At 39.7% G+C, this 26,657-nt stretch overlaps 1 pseudogene; it reads right to left on the bottom strand.

Annotated features, from left to right (window-relative positions):
• Positions 1 to 26,657, bottom strand: part of LOC138440674 (prolyl 4-hydroxylase subunit alpha-2-like) — a 66,008-nt pseudogene that overhangs the window by 8,524 nt on the left and 30,827 nt on the right.

Here is a 26,657-nt window from a genome sequence, read left to right as displayed (position 1 = left end):
TTTGTGTGGTATCTTTGTCTGTGGCATTTTTGGTATTAGGATGATGGTGGCCTCATAGAATGAGTTTGGGAATTTACCTTCCTCTGCAGTTTTCTGAAAGGGTTTGAGTAGGATAGGTGTCAGCTCTTCTCTAAATTTTTGGTAAAATTCACCTGTGAAGCCATCTGGTCCTAGGCTTTTATTTGTTAGAAGATTTTTGATTATAGTTTCAATTTCCATGCTTGTGATGGGTCTGTTAAGATTTTCTATTTCTTCCTAGTTTATTTTTAGAAGTTATGCTTTTCTAAGAATTAGCCCATTTCTTCCAAGTTGTCCATTTTATTGACATAAAACAGTTCCTGATAGTAGTCTCTTGTGATCCTTTGTACTTCTGTGTTATCTGTTGTGATTTCTCCAGTTTCATTTCCAATTTTATTGATTTGATTCTTCTCCCTCTTTTTCTTGATGAGTCTGGCTAATTGTCTATTTATCTTCTCAAAGAACCAGCTTTTAGTTTAGTGGCTTTTGCTATAGTCTCCTTTGTTTCATTTATTTCTGCTCTAATTTTAATGATTTCTTTCCTTCTACTAACCCTGGGTTTCTTCATTTCCTCTTTTTCTAGTTGCTTTAAGTGTAAAATTAATGTTATTTATTTGATTTTTCTGTTGTTTCTTGAGGCAATCTTGTATTGCTATGAACCTTCCCCTTAGCGCTGCTTTTACTGAATCCCATAGGTTTTGGGTTGTCGTGTTTCCATTTTCATTTGTTTCTATGCCTATTTTGATCTCCTTTTTCATTTCTTCCATTATTTGTTTGTTATTCAGAAGCATGTTGTTTAGCCTCTATGTGTTTGTATTTTAATAGCTTTTTTCCTGTAATTGACATGTGATCTTACTGCATTGGGATCAGAAAAGATGCTTTGAATAATTTTAATTTTTTTGAATTTATCTAGGCTAGATTTATGGCCCAGGATGTGATCTATCCTGGAGAATGTTCCATGTGCACTTGAGAAAAAGGTGAAATTCATTGTTTCGGGGTGAAATGTCCTATAGATATCAAATTAGGTCTAACTGGTCCATTTAAAGTTTGTGTTTCTTTGCTAATTATGTTTGGTTGATCTATCTATAGGTGTGACTAGGGTATTAAAGTCTCCCACTATTATTATGTTACTGTTAATTTTCCCTTTCATACTTGTTAGCATTTGCCTTACATATTGAGATGCTCCTGTGCTGGGTGCATATATAATTGTTATATCTTCTTCTTGGATTGATCCTTTCATCATTATGTAGTGTCCTTCTTTATCTCTTTCACTGTCTTTATTTCAAAGTTTATTTTATCTGTTATGAGTATTGCTACTCCTGTTTTCTCTTGGTCTCCATTTGCATGAAATATCTTTTTCCAGCCCTTCACTTTCAGTCTGTATGTGTCCCTTGGTTTGAGGTGGGTCTCTTGTAGACAGCATATATAGTGGTCTTGCTTTTGTATCCATTCAGTCAGTCTTTGTCTTTTGGTTGGGGTATTTAACCCATTTACATTTAAGGTAATTATTGATAAGTATGATCCCATTGCCATTTTCTTTGTTGTTTTGGGTTCAAGTTTATAAACCTTTTCTGTGTTTCCTGTCTAGAGAAGACCCTTTAGCATTTGTTGAAGAGCTGGTTTGGTGGTGCTGAATTCTCTCAGGTTTTGTCTGTAAAGCTTTTGATTTCTCCTTCATATTTGAATGAGATCCTTGCTGGGTATAATAATCTGGGTTGTAGGTTTTTCTCTTTCATCACTTTAAGAACGTCTTGCCATTCCCCTCTGGCCTGAACAGTTTCTATTAAAAGATCAGCTGTTATCCTTATGGGAATCCTCTTGTGTGTTATTTGTTGCTTTTCCTTTGCTGCTTTTAATATCTCCTCTTTGTGTTTGATCTTCATTAATTTGATTAATATGTGTCCTGGGGTATTTTGCCTTGGGTTTATCCTGTTTGGGACTCTCTGGATTTCTGGAACTTGGGTGGCTATTTCCTTCCCCATTTTAGGGAAGATTTCAAATATTATCTCCTCAAGTATTTTCTCATGCCCTTTCATCTTCTTCTAGGACTCCTATGATTTGAATGTCGGGGTGCTTAACATTGTCCCAGAGGTCTCTGAGGTTGTCATTTAATTTTTTTTTCTTTTCTGCTTCACATGTTTCCACCATTCTATCTTCCCCCTCACTTATCCTACTTCTGCCTCAGTTATTCTACTGTTGTTTCTCTACAGACTGTTTTTTATCTCATTTATTGCATTATTCATTATTGATTAACTCTTATTTCTTCTAGGTCCTTGTTAAACGTTTCTTGCATCTTCTCAATCCTTGTCTCTAGTCTATTTATCTGTAATTCCATTTTGCTTTCAAGATTTTGGATCATCTGTACTATCATTATTCTAAATTCTTTGTCAGGTAGACTCCCTATCTCCTCCTCTTTGGTTTGGTTTGGTGGGCATTTATCATGTTCTTTTACCTGCTATTTCTCTGCCTTTTCATTTTGTTTAGATAGCTGTGTTTGGGGTGCCCTTTCCGTAGGCTGGAAATTTGTGATTCCTCTTTACTGTGGAGCCTGCTCCCTGTGGGTGGGGTTAGATTAGTGGCTTGTCAAGGTTTCCCGGTTAGGGGAGCTTGCATCTGTGTTCTGGTGGGTGAAGTTGGATCTCTTCTCTCTGAAGTGCAATTAAGTGTCCAGTAGTGAGTTTTTCAGTATCTATAGGTTTGGCATGGCTTTGGGCAGCCTATCTTTTGATGCTCAGGGCTGTGTTCCTGCTTTGCTGGAGTATTAGCATGGTATATGTCTTACTCTGGAACTTGTTGGCCCTTGGGTTGAGCTTGGTTTCAATGCAGGTATGGAGGCTTTTGGGTGAGCTCTTGTCTATTAATGTGTCCTGGAATCAAGAGTTCTCTGATGTTCTCAAGTTCTGGAGTTAAGCCTCCTGCCTCTGGCTTTCAGTCTTATTCTTACAGTAGCCTCAAGAATTCTCCCTCCATACAGCACAGTGAAAAACATCTAGGTTAATGGTGAAACAATTCTCCAAAGTGAGGGACACCCAGAGAGGTTCACAGAGTTACATGGAGGAGAGGGAAGAGGGAGATAGAGGTGACCAGAGGAGAAGAGGGAGAGTCAAAAGGGGAGAGACCAGTCTAGCCAGTAATCAGTTTCCTAAGTGTTCCCTAAGTGTTCTTCACAGCCTGAAACACCCAGACAGATTCACAGAGTTAAACAGAGAAAAGAAGGGGGAGGGAGGAGATAGAGGTGACCTGGGAGAGAAAAGGGAGCATCAAAAGGGGAGAGAGAAATCAAGCCAGTAATCACACCCCTAAGCGAAAATGGATACTGAAGATTAGATTCTTAAAGGTACAAAGTTTCTAACAAATACCAAAAAGTAAAGATTAAAAATCTAGAGTAGAGGTTAGACTCTCAAAAAAATAAAATATTAAAAATACAAAACAAAATCATAAAAATTATATATATGAAATTGGCTTTAAAAATAGGGTCTTTTTTTGCAAGGTAATAGTAGCTTATAAAAATGAAAATTAAAGGAGCAAAAAAGAACTTAAATTTTAAAAAACTTAAGTAGTGATAATAGTAAAACTATATCTAGGAATTCCTCTGGAGCGGTTGTGGCCGTGTAGCATCAGTTCAGTTTCAGATAGTTCCTTGTTGCAGCTTGTACTTATTCACAAGGTCTGTAAGCCCCCTCCAATGCTTAGTCAATGTTAACTACAGGGTTTTAATCTATTGTACCTGTCACTTCCAGAGCGGTTCCCTCTTCCTTGTTTATTTTGGCTTCCTCTTCTTTCAGGTCTCTCCAGTGTCTAATCTCTACCCTGATACAAGAAGGCAAAGGTGGTCACTTATTTAGGCTTACTTGTTCAGTTGTGTTGTGGGGAGTGAGGGACACTGCAAACAAATATCACTGGTGTGTGTGGGGAGTGCTCACAGTATATGGACCACACTGGGTTTGCCCCAGCTCAAGGTAGTATGGGCTTTCCGGGTCTACACTGCTCAGGCTCCAGGGTGCTCTGCAGGGGTACTGTCCAAAGCAGGCCCTGCATTTTGTGCACTTCCCAAGTCTAAACTGCTCAGGTTCTCGGGTACCCCATAAGGGCACAGACTGTTCGGTGTGTGTTTTGTAACTTTCCCAGGTCCAAGCAGCTCAAGCAACCAGGTGCTTGGTGAGCACACTGTTCCAGGAGGGCCATGCATCTTAATGACCTCCCCGGTCTCGGCCACTCATTTTCCCAGGTGTCCCGTGTGTCTCCTCTGGAAAGCTGATCTCAGGCTCTGACCCTCCTGGCAGATGTCAACTGTTCAGGATCCCAGGAAGACATGGTTAGCAACTGGGAGCCTGCTCACAGTTTGGTGGAGGATGCCGGTCTCAGGTCGAGATTGCAGCAATCCCTTGCCTTTCAGCTCTGTCTGTCACTCACCTGCCTCTCTGCCTCTGGTGGCAGGGGTGGGAGGAGTGGGTCCTGTACGCAGTCAACTAGCTCTCCCTTGGTATTCACTCAATCCTTTGTTCTGTGAGCAGGCCAGGCTGTGCATTAGCCTTTCACGGGAAAGTTCTTTTTCTCTCTCTCTGGCAGTCCCAGTTTGGGCTGCTGTCTCATGTTAGCTCCCTCAGATTGTCCTCAGAGCATTCAGGCCCGGTCCTTACCCTAAGCACCGATTATGCAGCCCATGCCTCCCTGTCCAGCCCCCCCCAGCTGGTGGCAGAAGTGAGTGTCTGGGCAACTTCTCCGCTGGCAGTTGCGCTTAGGCATGTATTCTGTGGGGATTTTTTCTTTCTCCCGGTTATGTTGCCCTCTGAGATTCCAAAACTTCCCACAGACACACCTGAGAGAGGGTCTCCTACTGTTTGGAAACTTCTCCTCCTTCACAACTCCCTCCCCAGGATGGGTTTCCATCCCTAACTCTGTTGTCTCTCCTTTTGTCTTTTATATTTTGTCCTACCTCCTTTCAAAGAGAATGGGCTGCCTTTCTGGGTGCCTGGTGTTCTCTGCCAGGGTTCAGAAGTTGTTTTGTGGAAGCTGCTCAGCATTCAAATATCTTTTGATGAATTTGTTGGGGAAAAAGTGGTCTCCCCGTCCTATTCCTCCACCATCTTGGGAGTGCTCCTTCTGCCCACTTTTTAATCAAGATTTTTTTAAATGTTGAGTCGCATGAACTGCTTATATATATTGAATATGAATCTCTTATCACTGATATCATTTGCAAATATTTCCCCCTGCTCAGTAGGTCGTCTTTTGTTTTGTTGACAGCTTCCTTTGTTGTGCAAAAGCTTTTGTCCCATTTGTTTAGTTTTATTTCCTTTACTTTAGGAGATGGATTCAAACAAATACTGCTGTAATTTACGTCAGCATGTTCTGACTGTATTTTCCTCTAGGAGTTTTATATATCTAGCATTTTTTTAAACTGTTTTATTTATTTGGCTGTGCCAGGTCTTATTTGGGGCACTCAGGATCATCCATCTTCATTGTAGCACCGTGGGATCTTCTAGTTGTGGCATGCAGGATCTTTGGCTCCGGCATGTGAACTCTCAGTTGCAGCAAGTGAAATATAGTTTCCTGACCAAGGACTGAACTGAGGCCCACTGCATTGGGAGCTCAGAGTCTTAGTCACTGAGACACCAGGGAAGTCCCCTACATACCCAGTTCTACATTTAGTTCTTTAATCCATTTTGATATTTTTTTTGTACATCCCTTAAAAGAGACATCGCTGGCTAACCCCTACTCAGTCCCCATGGACTTACCGTTCTCAGAATGCACATAAAATCCATCAGTTGCTGTATCACCTGGCCCCTAGCTATTAAAGCCCTGCTGCTATCCCTTTCTTGTTACCAGTATCTTTGAACTACAACTCATCTCTGCAGCCTCAAGGATAGGCCTCTAGCTTTCTTCCAACTGCCTCTTCTTTGGGGTCCATGAGAAATATTCTGTACAGACTACTTGGCCCAGGTTTCCCCTTCTCTGAGGCTTACAGCAGGAAAACAACACCATGAGAGTCACTGGGCCATACTTTATCTACAACTGCCCAGGAGGAGCTGATCCAACCCTGCCCTGCAAGGACTCCTTGAAAAGAAAGTTTTGACAAATATCAACCTGTGTTCTTTTTCCCCTTGCAATCTAATATTTTTCCCTTTCTCTGCCTCCTTTCAGCCAATCAGCCCAGGGCCCACACTGTAAAGCCTATGGGGCAGACAGTGTGGTGAGCCACCCAGATGCTTCTTTCTGGATTGAGGTATTCATTTCTGAAGCTGTCAGGAGTGTTGCTTGCTGATGATTCACAGCTATGTCCCTCTCTGGATACTGCCCTCATCTGAAAAGAAATGCCTCACCTGTGTTACAACCTCCCTAGGGACAGCCTTCTTCAATGCTGGGCTGATGCCAGAGTAGGAAGGTCTAGGCATCTTGCCTCAATTTAGGGCAATTATAAGGGGTTTTCCAAGTTCCAGACCTTCTCAGAGGGTTGACTCAGGTCTGTTTTGCAGCTGAATCATAGTTCATCTTACTGCACTGCCCAACCCTGTTTCCCCCAATGTCTAATATTATTCTTGAATGCAAATCTCCAGTTCAGAGTCTGTATTTAGAATTGACCTAAAAACTGTTAGTAAACTGAGTGGTTCTAATATATAGATTCTAAAATAAGATTTTGGCAGTCAATTACCTGCTTGGTGGCTAGCAATGAGGACCCTATCATTTGTGGGAGATGTAATATTAATAGTCTCTGGAATGGTGTAGTTGTATATGTGTTCAAACCTTCAGTAACAGCAAATTGGGAAAGGATATTAGTGGAAAAGAACACACTGGTGGTGCAATATCTCAGGTGACTAAAAGATACACGGGTATGGTATACAAACTAAGGTTCCCCTAAAGATGTAGAAAAAAAAAAACATAGTTATCAGAGGGTAAACATATGGCTATCAGAGGGTAAATCAGTGCAGACAGGAATCAATTAGGAGTTTGGTATTAACAGATACACACGACTATGTATAAATATCTTGCAATAATCTATAATGGAAAAGTTTGAAAAAATATGCTATATATATAAATAACTGGATTATTTTGGTGTACATGAAAAACATAATATATAGTGTAAAACACTATAAATCAAGTATACTACAATTTTTAAAAATCTGAACTAGAAACCACACAATGAAAAAAGAAGTGAAAGGCCTGCATACTGATAACTACAAAGCACTACTGAGGGAAAATAAAAAAGACCTAAATAAATAGAAAAACACCCCCATGTTACTGAACTGGAAGTCTATATTGCCAAATGGCAGTACTATCCCAACAATTTATAGGCTCAGTGAAATCCCTATAAAATTCCAACTCCCTTGTTCATATAAATGAAAAAAACCTATCCTAAAGTTCCTGTGGAAATGCAAGGGACCCAGAATAGCCAAAAATCTTGGAAAGGAAAAATAAAGTTGAAGTACACATTCATTGATTTCAGAACTTACAGTAAGGAAAGAACAATCCTTTCAACAAATGGTTCTGGGACAAATGGATATCTAAGTGCACGAGAATGAAGTTGGACCCACAGCTCACCACATGCAAAAATTAACTCGGGAAGTTCCCCGGTGGTTAAGATTCCAGGCTTTCACTGCTGTGGCCTAGGTTCAATCCCTGGTAGGGGAATTGAGATCCCATAAGCTGCATGGCACAGCCAAAAAAGAAGTTGACTCAAAATGTATCAAACTTAAATACAACAGCTAAAATGATAAAAACTCTTAAGAGAAAATACAGGTATAATATTTGTGACCTTGGATCAAGCAATGGTTTCTTAGGTGTGACATATAAATTATAAGTAACCAAAGGGAAAAGAACAGATTAACTGGACTTCATTAAATTTAAAAACTTTTGTGCATCAAAAGACAGCATTAAGGAAAGTCACAATGGGAGAAATATTTTCAGGTTATATATCTGATAAAGTTCTAGTATTCTGGATATAAAAGAGAATACATGAAACTCAATAAAAAGACAACCTAATTTTAAAATGGACAATGGATTTAAATATATCTCCAATGAAGATAAAGAACTGGCCAATAAAAACATTAAAAGATGATCAACATCATTAGGCATTATGCAAATGCAAATATAGGCAAAAAGAAGATATATCACTCACCATAGGATGGCTATAAAAATAAAAAGCAGAAAACATAATAAGTGTTGACAAGAGCGTGAAGAAATGGTAACAGTCATACACTGATGATGGGAAAGTAAAACGGTACTGTCACTGGAGGAAGCAGTGTAACAGTTGCTATAAAAGTTAAACACAGTTACCATATGACCCAGTAATTCTACTCCTAGGATAACCAAGAGAATTTAAAATATCTGTTCACACAAAAATTTGTACATAAATCTTTTTGGTAGCATAATTCACAATAGTTGAAAAGTCAAAACTCAAATGCTCAGCAAATGATAGATAAACAAAATATGCCATATCTATACAATGGCATATTGTTTAGCTCTAAAAATGTATTGAAATACATGCTACAACATGGATGAACCTTGAAAATACTAAGGGAAAGAAAACAGACACAAAAGCCTGTATATGATTTTGTTTGTATGAAATGTTCAGAATAAATAAATCCACACAGGCAGAAAACAGAGTAATGCTTGCCAGGGACTGAGAAGGGAAAAAGAAGGGGAGAATGTGAATTACTGTTAAAAGGACACAGGGTTTGTTTGGGGGGTGATGGAAACATCATGGAATTATATTAATGATTGTTGCATCACCATGTTGTGCAATACACTAAAAATCATTGAATTATATACGTAAAAGGGTGAAATTTATGGTATATAAATTACATCTCAATAAAAATTTTTAAGAGGATAGATTTACCCCATTTACGAACATGGTAGAAAGGTCTCAGCCTTGTAAAACCAGGTGCATATCCCTCAGGATCTACTTTCATTCTCCTTCTGGTCACTATACCAATAACTGAAATCAAGTTACAGCATAACCTAACTAAAGAAGTAGTGGGCCTAATAAGGGAAAAACACACTGTATACTGAAGAAGCTACAGAAACTGAGTTAACATATTCCATCAGGATCTAATTATTGGGTCTGGATTCTAAGGATGTTGGTGGGAGGTAGGGATGGGGCCCGTCACATGTAAAACTGGCACAGGTCTGTGTTTATCTTTACCATGCATCACATCTCTTTTCACACAATGTGAAGCACTCACAGCTGTAATCATTTGGGTGATTTCCAAAACACTGCATTTCAGCACCATTTCTAATAGTAATATATTTTCAGTTTGCACCCACATTTTGAGCTAATTCATTAATGATTGGAAGACTATATGCTAACATGGCAATACTACCCAAATAATCTACTGGTTCAGTACAATTCCTATAAAAATCCCAACTTCCTTGTTCACATGAATGGAAAAGTCTACCATAAAGTTCCTGCTGGGCCGGCCCTATCTTATGACATGGTAGATATGACAGACAAGAACCCAATGGGCAGCTTTGTTGCATAATCACTTCATATTTCAAGCTTAAACACTTAATTTCTACCACAAATACTCCATTTCTAACTTTCCTGCTACAGTATGCACTTAAAGTTGGCCAACTTTCTGTTTTAGCTGTGAACAGACAGAGGCAGATTATGGGATATGCTGCTCTGGACCAACTACTGGATATTTAAAGACTTCACAAATGTGGTAGGATCCTGAATTTTCACAGTCTTTAATAGTTATGATCGAATGGTCAGCTGATCCCATCACAGTCTACCACCCAAAAAAATAGTAGCTTGACAGAGTAGAGATCTCTTAAAGATTCCAGTAAGGTGTTAGCTTGAACATTCTAATTATATTCTACGAGGACAAGGTCATCTTTCAGGATGCATTCTATACCCCCAAATCAATAACTATAATATGCAGAATACATGGGTCTGGGAACCCTGGGATGAAAATTCGAATGGCTCCACTTCATGCCATTCAGAGTGACTCACCTGGAGAATTTCTGTTTCCTATAGGCTCTATTGATCTAGAGCTACCACTACCAAATAAGGTAACAATTAGCCATGTATATCTGTTTAAATTTTAAAATGTAATTAAAAATTAAGTTCCTTAGTTGTACTAGTCATATTTCAAGTGCTCAACAGCTACATGAGACAGTGGCTACCATAATAAATAGCACAAGCACTATTCATTTCCATTACTGTAGAATGTTCTATTGGACAGCATTACTCTACAGGACCTGATTACCAGAATAGAAAACTTCTACCAGGGGATACAGAGAATCCTACTGAAATTTAAGCTATGGCTATGGCACTGTCCCTTTAAACACTTCATGGCAAGAGACCAGGAAGAAATAAAAGGAGTCACTTTTCTGACAGGGTCATTGACCCTGATCATCAAGAGGAAATAGTGCTGGGACTTCCCTGGCAGTCCAGTGGTTAAGACTCTGCACTTCTTCAGGGGGTATGGATTCTATCCCTGGTTGGGGCACTAAGAGTCCACATGGGGTGTGGTGTAGCCAAAACACTTTTTCTTTAAAGAAGGTAAGTGTTGCTGTTGCTATTACAGAATGGAAATAAGGGAAAATACGGTGCTCAGGTGATCCACTGGAGGGTTTCTTGGACTTGTCAAATTTTAATAGTAAAGGGACAAATGTTTCATTCATGCCCTCAAAACATAATGGTAAACAAGGCTCAGACATCTCAGGATGAGGGTTTGGGTCAGATTAACTGGTGTGCCACCCATTACAGCAGAGGTACAAGCCTGACACAGGAATAAAGAATACCTTCATATTTCCTGTGTAGTAACACGACAATGACTCAAGGTCCAAATGAGCATGCTCCCAATGCTTTGTTACTATGTACGTGTCTGGAAAACTGAACAACTGCCATATCTAAGTGCTGGGAGATCAAGATTGTCTGAAAATGTCAGAAAATGGTGGCTGAAATTGAAAGAGCTACTTTCAAAATATTTCTTTGTGCTAAGTTTTTCTCTGTCTCAGACCTTTGCACTTGTTACACTCATCTTTCAGATCATTCACACAGCTAGCTCATTATTACCCCAATGTAATTTCCTTAAAAGAGATTTTCCCTAATCAACAAAATCTCCCAACATAGCTTATTTTTCTTAATACCACTATAATTAATTCCTTTATAAGACTTCTAAAATGTGCATTCATCTTATTAATAGAGTTTTAATTTTTCATATTTATTGTTAAATTACACCACTTGAATTTAATCTTCATAAGCGTGGACACTTTGGTGATTCTACTCACTGCAACATTCTCAGCACCTAGTAATAATCAATGCCCCCTGGTGGCTCAGACGGTAAAGCACCTGCCTACAATGTGGGAGACCTGGGTTCGATCCCTGGGTCGGGAAGATCCCCTGGAGATGGAAATGGCAACCCACTCCAGTACTCTTGCCTGGAAAATCCCATGGACTGAGAAGCCTGGTAGGCTACAGCCCATGGGGTCGCAAAGAGTTGGACACGACTGAGTGACTTCACTTTCACTTTCACTTTCAGTACACTGTAGGTGCCAATGTGTGTGTGCTAAGTTGCTTCAGTCCTGTCCAACTCGTTGTGACCCTATGGACCGTTAGCCCGACAGACTCCTCTGTCCATAGGATTCTCCAGGCAAGAATACTGAAGTGGGTTGCCATGCCCTCCTCAAGGGGATCTTCCTGACCCAGAGATCAAACCCACATCTCCTGTGGCTCCTGCATTGCAGGCAGTTTCTTTACCACTGAGCCACCAGGGGAACCGTAGGTGCTAATACATAGTTTCTTTCTTTTTTGCCAATAAATATTTTCTAATTGACTGTTGCAGAGGCTAACAAAACTGGATTAGAAATTGGGACAAGTTATTTCGATACCTTTAACTAACCAACAAATCAATGGGGATAAAAAACCTAAAAGCAACAACTTGCCAAATATACACAGCTAGTTTCTAGCAGATTCAGCATCAGAACTTTTCAAGATTGCTGGGGGAAATATCAATAACCTCAGATATGCAGATGACACCACCCTTATGGCAGAAAGTGAAGAAGAACTAAAAAGCCTCTTGATGAAAATGAAGGAGGAAAGTGAAAAAGTTGCCTTAAAGCTCAACATTCAGAAAACTAACATCATGGCATCTGGTCCCATCACTTCCTGGGAAATAGATGGAGAAACAGTGGAAACAGTGGCAGACTTTATTTTTTGGGGCTCCAAAATCACTGCAGATGGTGACTGCAGCCATGAAATTAAAAGAAACTTACTCCTTGGAAGAAAAGTTATGACCAACCTAGATGGCATATTCAAAAGCAGAGACATTACTTTGCCAACAAAGGTCCGTCTAGTCAAGGCTATGGTTTTTCCAATGGTCATGTATGGATGTGAGAGTTGGACTGTGAAGAAAGCTGAGTGCTGAAGAATTGATGCTCTTGAGAGTCCCTTGGACTGCAAGGAGATCCAACCAGTTCATCCTAAAGGAGATCAGTCCTGGGTGTTCATTGGAAGGACTGATGCTGAAGCTGAAACTCCAGTACTTTGGCCACCTGATGTGAAGAGCTGACTCATTGGAAAAGATCCTGATGCTGGGAGGGATCAGGGGCAGGAGGAGAAGGGGATGACAGAGGATAAGATGGGTGGATGGCATCACCGACTCGATGTACATGAGTTTGGGTAAACTCTGGGAGTTGGTGATGAACAGGGAGGCCTGGCGTGCTGCGATTCATGGGGTTGCAAAGAGTTGGACACAACTGAGCGACTGAATTGAACTGAACTGAAAAGGCCCTGCCCTTTCCACTGAATCATCTATATAAAAGTAAACAATAAATACTGCAACTGTTCCAAGAATGTGGCAAGCAGCATATACATAAGGCAAAGAAAGTGAACTATAATTAGTGCTCATGTGCTCAGTCGTGACCGACTCTTTGTGACCCCATGGACTGTAGCCCACCAGGTTCCTCTGTCCATGGGATTTTCCAGGCAAGAATATTAGAGTGGGTTGCCATTTCCTTCTCCAGGAACTATAATTAGTATCAACTTTAAATACCATATCTGCCATCTCTTGTCTATTTAACTATGAAAGAAGCAAACAGAATAACTTCCAAATATCTGTGGCAGTAGCAAAGACCGGGAGAGCTAGGAATATAGTTAATTCACAAGAGAACTCAAACTACATTTCTTTACCACCTTCTCTTCTAAATCCTTGACCAATGTTTGTTAACATACCATAAAAGCATTGCTCCACTGTTCATGCTGGAGAAAAGATGTGGGGTAACTGTTCCAAATAATCTGTATCTAGAATATTAGGCCTAAAATGCCTTACACTGATTTTGTAATTAATGATTTTTCTCATTTTATCTTGGCGAAAACAGGAAATTCACACATTGTGACTACTGCCCGTTGGGACTAAAGTACACCACTCATGTCCATTTTCTAAGTTATAATCACTCGTTGAAACAAATAAAACAAGTCATATTCAAAAAATTCCCGAAAGAACATTCTTTGTCCAAATTAAGCTTTTTTTCTTATTAATAATGATGATTAAAAGAACAGGAAGGATCTTCATGTTGTACCAACCTCAAATTGGGTATGACAGAATTTCAATATTGACAATCATTTCCTTCCAAAAGGAATGAATAAGAATGAGAGAGAAACCTTTCCCCCTGGAAGCCGTCTTTGTTGTTGTTGTTCAGTCGCTAAGACATGTCCGACTCATGGCGACCCTATGGACTGCAGCACACCAGGTTCCCCTCTCCTTCCCTGTCTCCCAGAGTTTGCTCATATTCATGTCCATTGAGTCAGTGATGCTATCTAACTTCCCATTCTCTACCACCCTTCTCTCCTCTTGCCCTCAATCTTTCCCAGAATCAGTCTTTTCAAATGACTTGGTTCTTCACATCAGATGGCCAAATTATTGGAGCTTCAGTTTTAGCATCAGTCCTTTCAATGAATATTCAGGGTAGGTTTCCTTTAGTAGTCATTAGTGATGAGCAAAAGTCTCTGGGATGTCCCTCACAAAAGTGAGGTCTAAATCTGCTATAACTTGGGAACAATTTTTGGAAATTTTAAAAGTAAGTGTGATAATACCAGAGTATTATTTGATATAATATGGGTAGAGAAGGAAAGACAGTAGAAAAATGTCTGTTATACACCTCTAGGAATCCTGAGGGCTTTTTCCCCTCATTGCTTATTTTAAAATTAGCTTAAAAAATTAAACAATTACTTAAAGAAAATGAAAAAATTAGCCCTAGTGCAGAGGAGGAAATCACACCTGACTGTCAAAACAAATGGTTCTAGATCTTCAGCCCTCAATGAAGAGACTGACAATGTTAAGGAGTAACCGAATGACTCCCCCAGGGGATTCTGCATCTCTTCCCTTTCCCTCTTTCCCCCTCTACTTTTAATCACTAAGTGATAGTAGTTCCCTTACAAGGTTGATCATTACAATCTACTGCAGTGTTTTAAAAAATACAAATTTCTGGATTGAAGTCCTCAATGTTTCGTTCAGTGGTGATGCTTCCAGCTCATGCTTAGTGTGTCTATGGGACAAGTCCGTACTGACCATACTTACATAGTTCATGAATGTGGCCACGCGATTCCCCGTTACAATAAATTCCAAAGGGTTACTGTCAAAGTCCTGTGAAATTTATGTAAAAGTGAATATACAGGTCTTAAGCTTAACTAATTAAGAAAAGAAGCATGAACAATAGTTGCTTTCCCAACCATTATGAGAATGAGAAACTCATCTTAGCCAAATGGAGGTCACCCTGCTCCTCAAGGATGGATATGATCATATAGGCAGGTGAGACTGGAATCCAGACAGAAAGGGCAGATATGGGAACCAAGTGTTACATTCAAAGAACAAACCACCAATCCACTTATTTTTGCATGGTGGAGACACAAAACTCAACAAAGGAAGTGGGTCAGAAAAGATGACTAAGAAGGAATGCATGCCACTCTAGAAAACATTTGATCCTAGAGCTGGATAAGTCAGGAACATTTCAGAGTGGAATCACAAAGAGGTCTTATCCATCTATAGGAACAGATTGGCTTTTGCTTTCAAGATCTATATCATTTCCTCAGTAAAAGCTATTCCCACAACATTAAGAATATGGTTTCACAGATTCCTGTAACCAGTGGGTCAATCTACACTGTAGAGACAGGTACTTTCAGACTATATTCTGGCAGCAGTGAGAGAGGGCTTTGATTCTAGGAACACCTTCTTATGAAGGGACAGTTTTAAAGGAACAATCTTAGCTTACACCTAAGCTCCCCCAGGAAATCTTTTCTGAACATTTAGGCTGAATGCCTGTTCACTGGGTCTCAGGACACTGTGCCCATACCTTCTTTATAGCACTTACTAAGTAACTTAGAAAGTAACTATTCACACGTATGACTTGCAAAAAAACATGCCTCTGTTTGAAAATGGGAATTTTTTTTTTCTTTGCCTTCCTATCCCTAGATCCTAGGAGAATAACCAGGATATTAAAAGTGCTGAAGAAACATTTGGTGTTTTGTTTGCTGATTCAGCTTGTCATTCCCAGAGTACAAATACCAATCTTCTCTCAGTGTCTGGTTCAGCCATACAAGGGGCTTATGTGAGGCTGAAGTACTGGCACCCAAAGCAACTGACTCAAGTGCTCCTCCTATCAACAGAGGAATGAGGTCTGCCTGAAGAGACCGAGGAACCTTCTAGCACAAGAGAGGGGACACAGGTAGGAGGAAAAGACTATGTAGCTCTCTCTCCATCACTTTCTACCCCAAGAATTCATCTTAAGTCCAGGTGCCTAGTGGAGGCAGCACCACACTAGAAGACAATAAAATCTGTTTTCTCTTCTGTCCAATTTTAAGACAGTCCCCAAAGATTTATCCTTGAGAATTCAGATGACCCTAAGGTAGAAGCCAAACATTCCATGTGAGTTGGTACCTTTTCCTGCCACTCGAAACACAGCCCAAAAGAACGATGTTTTGCTCTTACCAAAAAAGAATCCACATGAGGTTCATAGTGTCCTCCAATGCCATAATCAGCAACCTGGCAGTTAAAAAAAACCAAACATGGTTAGCTGTGGGAAACCTCCAAGCCAGCTCAAGAACTCTGCATTCCCAAGCCTGCTCCTAAATGAAGACTGAAAAGCAGTTTACCTAGCACCTGCATCTGGACCAGGAAACTAAGGATCAGAAAAAATATGGAATTTACCTAAGGTGACACAGACAGAAAGTCACAAAGCTTGAATTCCTACCCAGGCTTTTCGATTCCTGAGGTCCATGCTCTTAAACCCTCCACCATTTTTGCCCAAATGAAAAAACAACCAACAATCAGGCTGGGTAAGTTTCTGTGGGAAAGGGCATAGACGTGGGGCCCCCAACATTTCAAGACCCATGTCCTCAGGCTGGAGAATGGAAAGCTTTTCAGGGCAGAGATAACTATGGCTCAAGTGCCTGATTAGAAAGGACAAGAAAAGGGGACAGGACAGGACACAGATTTCATAATCAGGTTGACTCAGATACCTCATACCTGGAGAAATTCAGCTGTTTCATCTGACAGCCCAGTGATGAGCTAAATCCTGCGATTCACTTGGCCAATCACAGGGTCTTCTTCTTCTGTTAGAAATACACTGGATGGAGAAAATCAGATAGAAGACAGGGGCATGGGGCAAGGAGAAAAGGGGATCAATGAAAAAAGAGTCAGGAGAAAAAGATGGGGTAGAAAAGGAAGTGGAGAGGACGAAGGGGTTGGAGATCATTCCTCTCACCTCAGGACACTGTCACAGCTGTCATTTCCAGCTCAGAAATGCCATATGGTGATGTTTAGAATCCCTACAATGTCAGCATTCACAGGAGCCTTTTAACTCATCCCTTCCAACCTTCTGATCTCTTAACAATTATATTGGGACAATACTGAGAGGGTAAACTGGCCAAGTTTATACAGTCAGCAAGGGCAGAGGTAGGACTATAACTCAAGTCATCAAGATTTTAGTCCTGTGCTTTTTTGGTGAGACAACAAGATCTCCCAAAATTTTAAATAAAACTAAAAACTGATCAAACCACGATAAAAATTTGAATATATAATTTAAGTTAGAAAAAAATCATTCTTGGGTCCATGAACAAACACAACCCACATGTATAAACATATGTGCATAGTTGCTCAGTCCTGTCCAACTCTTTGCAACCCCGTGGACTTTAGCCTGCCAGGCTCCTCTGTCCATGCGATTCGCCAGGCAAGAATACTGAATTGGGCTGCTGTTTCTTTCTCCAAGGGATCTTCCTGACACAGGGACCAAAGCTAGGTCTCCTACATTGCAAGCAGATTCTTCACCATCTGTGCCACAAAGGAAACCTCATACACAGATGCACACTTATAAGCCCACATGGAGGTATGCACACAGTCACAGCTAAGGACAGTGTGAGAGACAAACAGTAAACAAAAGGAGAGACATGAAGTGAACACCCAGGTCAGAGAAATCTCACATATATGAGTAGGGTGATTGGGAGAGATGCCAAACCATACTATGCCCAGATTACCTTTGGCTGATTCTTTGTTTGGATGACTGGGGAGAACGTGAAGTGAGGCTAAAGACTCTGGATCATTTCATCTAGGAAATAAAATCTGAGAATGAATTTAGTCTCACTTCACCTCTATCTGCTTATGTCCAAAGACTCTAGACATAGAACTATCATTCATTCATTCATTCATTTATTGTTTTTAAAACTTATTATGAGCTATTTTAAAGCATACAGAGACCTATGAGGAATAATACAGCAGATCCATAGGTACCCTAACTCAGGCCTACCAATTTTTGGCATTGGTCAGAAGATGCAGAAACTACCTACCTACACAATACCTATATAAAAGACTTTCTCTCTTTCTTCAGTAATAAGATAATTCTGATTTTATTTAAGATACCAATGTGCCCAGAAAAAAAGATTGTATCTTCTCATCTCACTTGTATTCTGTGAGCATGTGCAAAGTTGCCTCCATTGTGTCCACTTCTGTGTGACCCTATGGACCATAGCTTGCCAGGCTGCCCTGTCCATGGGATTTTCCAGGCAAGAATACTGGAGTGGGTTGCCATGCCCTCCTCCAGGAGATCTTCCTGACCCAGGGATTAAATCCAGGTCTCTTATGCCTCCTGCAAAGAATCACTATCCCCAAATTGTTAGTGCTTATTTACCCTGGAACATATTTTTATATATTTATTATTAATGTATTAAAAGTGAATATAAATAGTATTTTTCCATGTACTTTATATAAATTGTATCATACTAAACATAATCTTCTATAACATGGTTTTTAACTTAGTGTTTGTTTTCTGAGAGATCCATGAGAACAATTTGTTTGTTTGTTTGTTTTAATTTACTCATTTCCACTCCAGCTAAGTCATGGGTTGTATGCATAGTTCATGAATTATTCATTTCCCTTTGATGAACATTCAGATTTGTAAAAACCTTTATATTACATCTCCCTGTCCACATGTACAAGTGTTTCACTAGAGTACCTGTACAAGTATTTCACTAGTGGTCTGTATACCCCTAAAGTATGCAAATTTTAGCAGAAATACACAGGAACTGATTTTCAGATATTCAAGTGCTATATATACACTTAAACAGCTTTGCTATTTCTCTCTCTTTTTAAAAAACATTTATTCATTCATTTAGTTGCAATGTGCAAGATCTAGTACTGTGACCAGGGATTGGACACAGGTCCCCTGCAGGTCTTAGCTACTGGACCCATCAAGGAAGTCCCTCAATTTTTCCTTTCAAATAGTCCTTCCCTTCACTCTTCAAAAGAAAGGTCTAGTAGTGTTCATGCACATAAAATTTTATAACAGTGTATACTTCCCAAGTGTAAGAAGTAGGGCATCAAAAAAAGGAACAACATGAAATACAGCTTCAGTGAAGCCTCCTCTAGGTTAACGAAGACACTCATTAACTCACAGTATGGTTTCCTGTACCTAAGTATCTGGTTAACTGTATAGTATTTAGAAATGGGGTATTTTGGGCCCTTGCTGGGGTGCTCTGAATAAAAATGTTTGTAAAGCAGGACACTATAACTGATAAAAATTTTAGTTTCATAATTTGGCCTCTTCTATTCCTTGATTATTTTCAAAGAAGGCTTTCAAGTAGTCTTGTGGGATGAAGGGTCTGGTGAGGTTCTAGTAAAGGTCTAGTAAGGGTCAAGTGAGTAGTGAGAATGAATATTTCTCTGCAAAGTGGTGGCAATTCTTTTCCACTATTCTTAACATTCATCCCCAGTATATGTCACTTATTATAAAGAAAAGGAAATTCAAACACCTAAAAAAGTCCAAAGTCTAGGTTGGTAACATTGATTATTTCAATAGTAAAAGGCTGTCAACAATTATATTCTTCTAAATGCAATTCCTTCCACATAGCTTCCAAAAATCACCAATAAGGAAAGAAAACAAGATCACCCATCACCTAGACATACAATGTAACTTGGAAACAGATACTACAAATTTCAATTTTCTTGTTAATGGGAAAATAAACACCAGATGTCAGCAAAGTGCTCCAAAGACATCTAAGCAAAGAATCCAAGGCAGCAGAAAGAATGACAAGTGCAGTATGGTCTTAATGATGGTGAAACAAATATTAATGGTAAACATCATATAAAGTAATCTAGGGTCTTCTTTCCAGAGGGAGGGGTCATACTCTGAATAGGGAAATACTGACAGAAAAATATGAAACTTAGTGGATCAAAGGACTGCCTTTTGGATATTTTAAACACAAGAGCTTAGAAACTGTACTGAATCACAGAAAAGGCACTATTACTGGGGTAAAGGCAGTCTCAGAGAGTGAGATGGCTCTCATAGGTTTGGTGGTAAAGAGAAGTGGCTAAAAGTAAGGGACCCATGAAAGTTATAAATTAAGAAATAATCCAGAGTAGACAGACCAAAAATAATACCATTAGTTAAACTGAATGCATTTCACTGTAGAAACAGAAGAGTAAACATGTAACATGAGATCAATGGTCCAGGAAAATATAACAAAAATAAACATGAACAAGAAAAAATAAAAAAGAACTCACTACCCATACAAGTTACTGTCAAAAAACATAAAATGAAAATGAAAACTTTTCAGGAGTTGAAAACACAAAATCACCCAGCCCTAGCCAAGAAACAGAAGAAAATTATAACAAAATACTATAACATTAAATATAATTAAGCATCTGTAACTATGAAAGAAAATTACAATTCATAAATTAAAAAGCTCAAATGGATATAGACAACAAAAGAATATATGAATTAGAAATTGATCATATTCAAAAAAGCTACAGAGAAAAAATAAAACAATACTTTGGCCACCTAATGTGAAGAGCCAACTCACTGGAAAAGACCCTGATACTGGGAAAGACTGAGGGCAGGAGGAGAACAGGGAAACAGAGGATGAGACTGTTGGATGGCATTACCAACTCAATGGACATAAGTTTGAGCAAACTCTGAGAGACAGTAAAGGACAGGGAAGCCTGGCGTGCTGTAGTTCATGGGGTGGCAAAGAGTTGGACATGACTAAGCGACTGAACAACAACATACTCCTAACAAACTGACCATTACCCAAGTAACTATAAACTCTGGGAAAAAATATGAAAAATAACTACCAGAAGGCACTGCAGATTAAACAAAAGCAGGCAGATTATGAATGGCAGTCAATCCTTAAAAGGCAAGAATGGTACAGGGTGATTTCCTATTTTTTAAATAGCTGTTAGACTTGGATGACCATAGGTGATACAGAACAGGAGAGCTAAAATTCTGAGAGAAAATCCAAAGTTTTTCTAACCTTAAACACATTACTGCTGCTGCTGCTAAGTCACTTCAGTCGTGTCTGACTCTGTGTGACCCCATAGACGGCAGCCCACCAGGCTCCCCCGTCCCTGGGATTCTCCAGGCAAGAACCCTGGAGTGGGTTGCCATTTCCTTCTCCAATGCATGAAAGTGAAAAGTGAAAGGGAAGTCGCTCAGTCGTGTCCAACTCTTCGTGACCCCATGGACCTCAGCCTGCCAGGCTCCTCTGTCCATGGGATTTTCCAGGCAAGAGTACTGGAGTGGGGTGCCATCGCCTTCTCCAGAAACACATTACATCAGTGTTTAAAAGTAGACTGAGTCACAACATTAGAGAAAACTGGTGATGGTGGTGGTTTAGTAGCTAAGTTGTGTCCAACTCTTTGCAACCCCATGAATTGTAGACCATCAGGCTCCTCTGTCCATGGGATTTCCCAGGCAAGAATACTGGAGTGGGTTGCTGAGAAAAAGAGAGGAACTTTCAAATACTAGGCATAAGCTCTGCCCAACTCTCACAGATCACCAAACAAAGCATATGTAGGTGAGACTGCAAGCATCCCAGCCAAGAATAAGAACTGAACTGCACAGAAAAGCTTGCAGTTTGTGTCAAACCAAGTTAACTTCCTGTATTAAAAACAAACAAGCTGTCCATTCCAAGATGGTGACACAGGATGCTCCTGAACTCACCTTCTCCCATGGACACACCAAATCTATAGCTACGTATAGAAAATTTTTCTCTGAAGGAAATCCAGAGGATGAGTGACAACTATGCATCAGGTGAACAAGAAAAACTCCACATCAAAAATGGTAAGAGAAGGGGAAATCCCTGGTGGTCCAGTGGTTATTACTCTGCACTCCCATCGTAGGGCGTACAGGTTTGATTTCTGGTCAGGGAACTAAGATTCTGCAAGCTGCATGGTGTGACCAAAAGATAAATAAATAAATAAAAATTTTAAAAATAGTAAAAGAGGACAAAATCACAGACAGAGAGAAAAACTAATGGTTATCAATGGGAGAGGGAAGGGGGGGGGCAAAGTAGGGGTAAGGAATTAAGAGGTATTCACCTGAAACAGGTATATTTATATACTTTAAAAGCTGCTGCCAGAGGGTCCAGCTTACAATCAGCCTGCACCCAGAGGCTGACTGATATCCTTTCCTTTGGACACTAACAGCTCTTGGTACACCTTCAGATACTAGAAGCCACTAAGAACAAATAAGGCTGCTTAGACAATCACAAACATTTGAGAAAAAAAACAAGAGCTAGGTCATGGTTTAATGACAAGGTTCATCTCCTACACAAGACTAAAGTGTAGGAAGTGACCAAATACCTTAAACTGCTAATGGAAAAAAATGAAAACCAAGAATACTCTACCCAGAAAGGTTGTTTTTCAAATTTTAATAAGAAATAAAGAGTTATCCACACAACCAAAAGATGAAGGAAATCATCACAAATATATCAGTATTACAAGAAATGTTAAAGGGAACTCTAAATTGAAATGAAAGGGCACCAAGTAACAAAAAAACATTTGAAGTATAAATCTCACTGGTAAAGGTAAATATAGTTAAATTCAAATAATCTAACACTGTAATGGTGGTAGGTTAATCACTGATAATCTAGTGTAAAGATTAAAACACAAAGGTAGTAAACTATAATTATAATAATGTGTCAATGTATACGCAAGATAAAAAGATGTAGATTTTGACATCAAAAAGAGAAATAATGGGTAGGGGAGAGTTAAAATACAGGGCTTTAAAATGCATTCAAACTTATGCTGTTATTAAAACAGACTGTTAGTGTGGAGATTCCTTAAAAAATTGCAAATAGAACTACCTTATGACCCAGCAATCCCACTTCTGGGCATACACACCGAGGAAACCAGAATTGAAAGAGACACATGTACCCCAATGTTCATTGCAGCACTGTTTATAACAGCCAGGACATGGAAACAACCTAGATGTCCATCAGCAGATGAATGGATAAGAAAGCTGTGGTACATATACACAATGGAGTATTACTCAGCCGTTAAAAAGAATACATTTGAATCAGTTCTGATGAGATGGATGAAACTGGAGCCGATCATACAGAGTGAAGTAAGCCAGAAAGAAAAACACCAATACAGTATACTAACACATATATATGGAATTTAGAAAGATGGCAATGACGACCCTGTATGCAAGACAGCAAAAAAGACACAGAGGTCTATAACGGACTTTTGGACTCAGAGGGAGAGGGAGAGGGTGGGATGATTTGGGAGAATGGCATTGTAACATGTATACTATCATGTAAGAATCGAATCGCCAGTCTATGTCCGACGCAGGATACAGCATGCTTGGGGCTGGTGCACGGTGATGACCCAGAGAGATGTTATGGGGAGGGAGGTGGGAGGGGGGTTCATGTTTGTGAACGCATGTACACCCGTGATGGATTCATGTCAATGTATGGCAAAACCAATACAGTATTGTAAAGTAAAATAAAGTAAAAACAAAAATTAAAAAAAAAAAAAAACAGACTGTTATAAACACAAGATGGGGTTTATGTAAGCCTCATGGTAACCACAAAGCAAAAACCTATTGTAAGTATACAAAAAACAAACAAACAAAAAAACCTAGGCATACCACTATTTTAAAAAATCAAGAAGAGTGTAAGAGAAGAATAAAGGAATTCAAAAACAGCCAGAAAACAATTACCAAATGGCAGTAAGTCCATACCCATTGATAATTACTTTATATGTAAATGGACTAAATTCTCCAGTGAAAAGACATGCGATGGATGAATGGATAAAAAAACAAGACCCAGAAATATGCTGCCTACCACAGACTCACTTCACCTTTATGGAAATACACTGACTAAAAATGAAGGGATATAAAAATACAGTCTATACAATGGAAACCAAAAGAAAGCTGAGAGAGGTACACTTATTCTAGATAAAACAGACTTTAAGACAAAGACTATAATAAGAGACAAAAAGGTCATTGTATTATACAATGATAAAGTGGTCAGCCTAGTAAGAGGACATATCATTTGAAAATACTTATGGACCCAACACCAGGGCTTCCCTGGTGGCTAAGATAGTAAAGAATCTGCCTGCAATGTAGGAGACCCAGGCTTGATCCCTGGGTAGGGAAGATCCCCTGGAGAAGGAAATGGCAACCCACTGCAGTATTCTTGACTAGAGAATCCTATAGACAAAGGAGCCTACCTAGCAGGCTATAGTTCATGAAGTCACAAAGAGTCAGATACAACTCAGTGACTATCACACCATGCACCCAACACAGTAGCATCAAAACATAAAAAGATTTAAAGGGAACTATTGATAACAATACAATAATAACAGTAATTGTTGTTGTTCAATCACTAAGTTGGGTCCAACTCTTGGCAACCCTGTGGGCTGCAGCACTCCAGGCTCCCCTGTCCTTCACTGTCTCCTGGAGTTTGCTCAAATTCATGTCCATTGAGTTGGCAATGCCATGCAACAATCCCATCCTCTGTCGCCCCCTTATCCTCTTGCCCTCAGTCCTTCCCAGCATTATGGTCTTTTCCAATGAGTTGGCTCTTTGCATTAAGTGGCCAAAGTATTGGAGCTTCAGCTTTCACATCAGTCCTTCCAACAAATATTCAAGGTTGATTTCCTTTAGGATTGACTGGTTTGATCTCCTTGCAGTCCAAGGGACTCTCAAGAATCTTCTCTAGATTTAAAAGCATCAATTCTTTGGTGCTCAGCCCTCTTTATGGTCCAACTCTCACATCCGTACATGATCACTGGAAAAACCATAGCTTTGACTACATGGACCTTTGTTGGTAAAGTGACGTCTCTTCTTTTTAATATACTGTCTATGTTGGTCATAGCTTTTATTCCAAGGAGCAAGTTTTTAATTTCATGGTTGCAGTCACCATCTGCAGTGATTTTGGAGCCCAACAAAAGAAAATCTGCCACCGCTTCAACTTTTTCCCTTTCTATTTGCTATGAGGTGATGTGACTGGATACCATGATCTTAGTTTTTTTAATGCTGAGTTTTAAGCCAGTTTTTTCACTCTCTTCTTTCACCCTCATCAAGAGGCTCTTTAGTTCCTCTTTACTTTCTGCCGTTATAGTGATATTATCTGAATATCTGAGGTTGTTGACATTTCTCCCAGAAGTTTTGATTTTAGCTTGTGAGTCATTCAGCCTGGCATTTCACATGATATACTCTGCACAGAAGTTAAATAGTCAGAGTGACAATATACAGTCTTGTCATACTCCTTTCCGAATTGTGAACCAGTACATTGTTCCATGTCTGGTTCTAACTGATGCTTACTGACCTGCATACAGGTTTCTCAGGAAACAGGTAAGGTGGTCTGGTACTCCCATTTCTTTAAGAATTTCTGTAGTGATCCATAGTTTCTGGATCACTGGAAGGACTGTATCCATAGTTTTTTGGGCTTCCTTGATAACTCAGTTGGTAAAGAATCCGCCTGCAATGCAGGAGACCCTGGTTCAACTCCTGGGTTGGGAAGATCCGCTGGAGAAGGGATAGGCTACCCACTCCAGTATTCTTGGGCTTCTGTTGTGGCTCAGCTGGTAAAGAATCTGCCTGCAATGTGGGAGACCTGAGTTCAATCCCTGGGTAGGGAAGATCCCCTGGAGAAGGAAAAGCCTACCCACTTCAGTATTCTGGCCTGGAGTCTATGGGGTTGCAAAGAGTCAGACACAACTGAGTGACTTTCATAGTTAGTTTCTAGTGATCCATACGGTCAAAGGCTTTAGCACAGTCAATGAAGCAGATGTTTTTCTGGAATTCCCTAGCTTTCTCTATGATACAAAAAATGTTGGCAATTTGATTTCTGGTTCCTCTGTCTTTTCTCAACCCAGCTTGCACATCTAGAAGCTCTCTCAGTTCACATAGGCTTTTGAGCATAATCTTACCAGCATGTGAAATAAGCACAAGTATCCAGTAGTTTGAACATTCTTTGGCATTACCCTTTTGGGGGATTAGAATGAAAGTGTGATGCTGTAGAGAACAATAATGCATAGGAACTTGAATCAAGGTAAATTGGGCCTGGTTGAGTAGGAGATAGGAAGAGTGAACATCAACATCTTAGGAATCAGTGAACTAAAATGAACAGAAATGGGTGAGTTTAATTCAGACAACTATTAATATCTACTACTATGGGCAAGAATCCTTTAGGAGAAATGAAGTAGCCCTCATAGACAAAAAAAGAGTCTGAAATGCAATACTTGGGTGCAATCTCAAAAACAACAGAATGATATCAGTTTGTTTCCAAAGCAAACCATTCAAAAATAGTAGTAGTAGCAGACTTCAATACTCTGCTTTCATCATGGGTAGAACACACAGACAGAATCAGTAAGGAAACATTGAACTTACATTACACATTACACCAGAGGAATTTAACAGAACATTTTTAGGCCATTTCATTTAAAAGCAGCAGGATATACATTCTCCTCAAGCATATATGGAACATTCTCCAGTATACATGATATGTGATTCCCTGGTGGCTCAGAGGGTAAAGCGTCTGCGTGCAGTGCAGGAGACGTGGGTTTGATCCCTGGGTCAGGAAGACCCCCCGGAGAAGGAAATGGCAAACCACTCCAGTACTCTTGCCTGGAAAATCCCATGGACAGAGAAGCCTGGTAGATACAGTCCATGGGATCGCAAAGAATTGGACACGACTGAGCGACTTCACTTCACTATGCCACAAAACAACTCTTGATAAAGTTAAGAGGACTAAAATCATATCAAGCATCTTTTCCAATCACAACATTATGAAACTAAAAACTAACAGCAAGAACAAAGCTGGAAAATTCACATATATGGGCAGACTAAGCAACACACTGTTGAATAACCAGTGGGTCAAAGAAGAAGTCAATCAAGAAGATACTGAGAGAAATAAAATGAAA

This window comes from Ovis canadensis, chromosome 5 (assembly GCF_042477335.2).
Source record: "Ovis canadensis isolate MfBH-ARS-UI-01 breed Bighorn chromosome 5, ARS-UI_OviCan_v2, whole genome shotgun sequence".
Classification (NCBI taxonomy): domain Eukaryota; kingdom Metazoa; phylum Chordata; class Mammalia; order Artiodactyla; family Bovidae; genus Ovis; species Ovis canadensis.
This window is presented reverse-complemented; position numbering and strand designations above follow the sequence as displayed.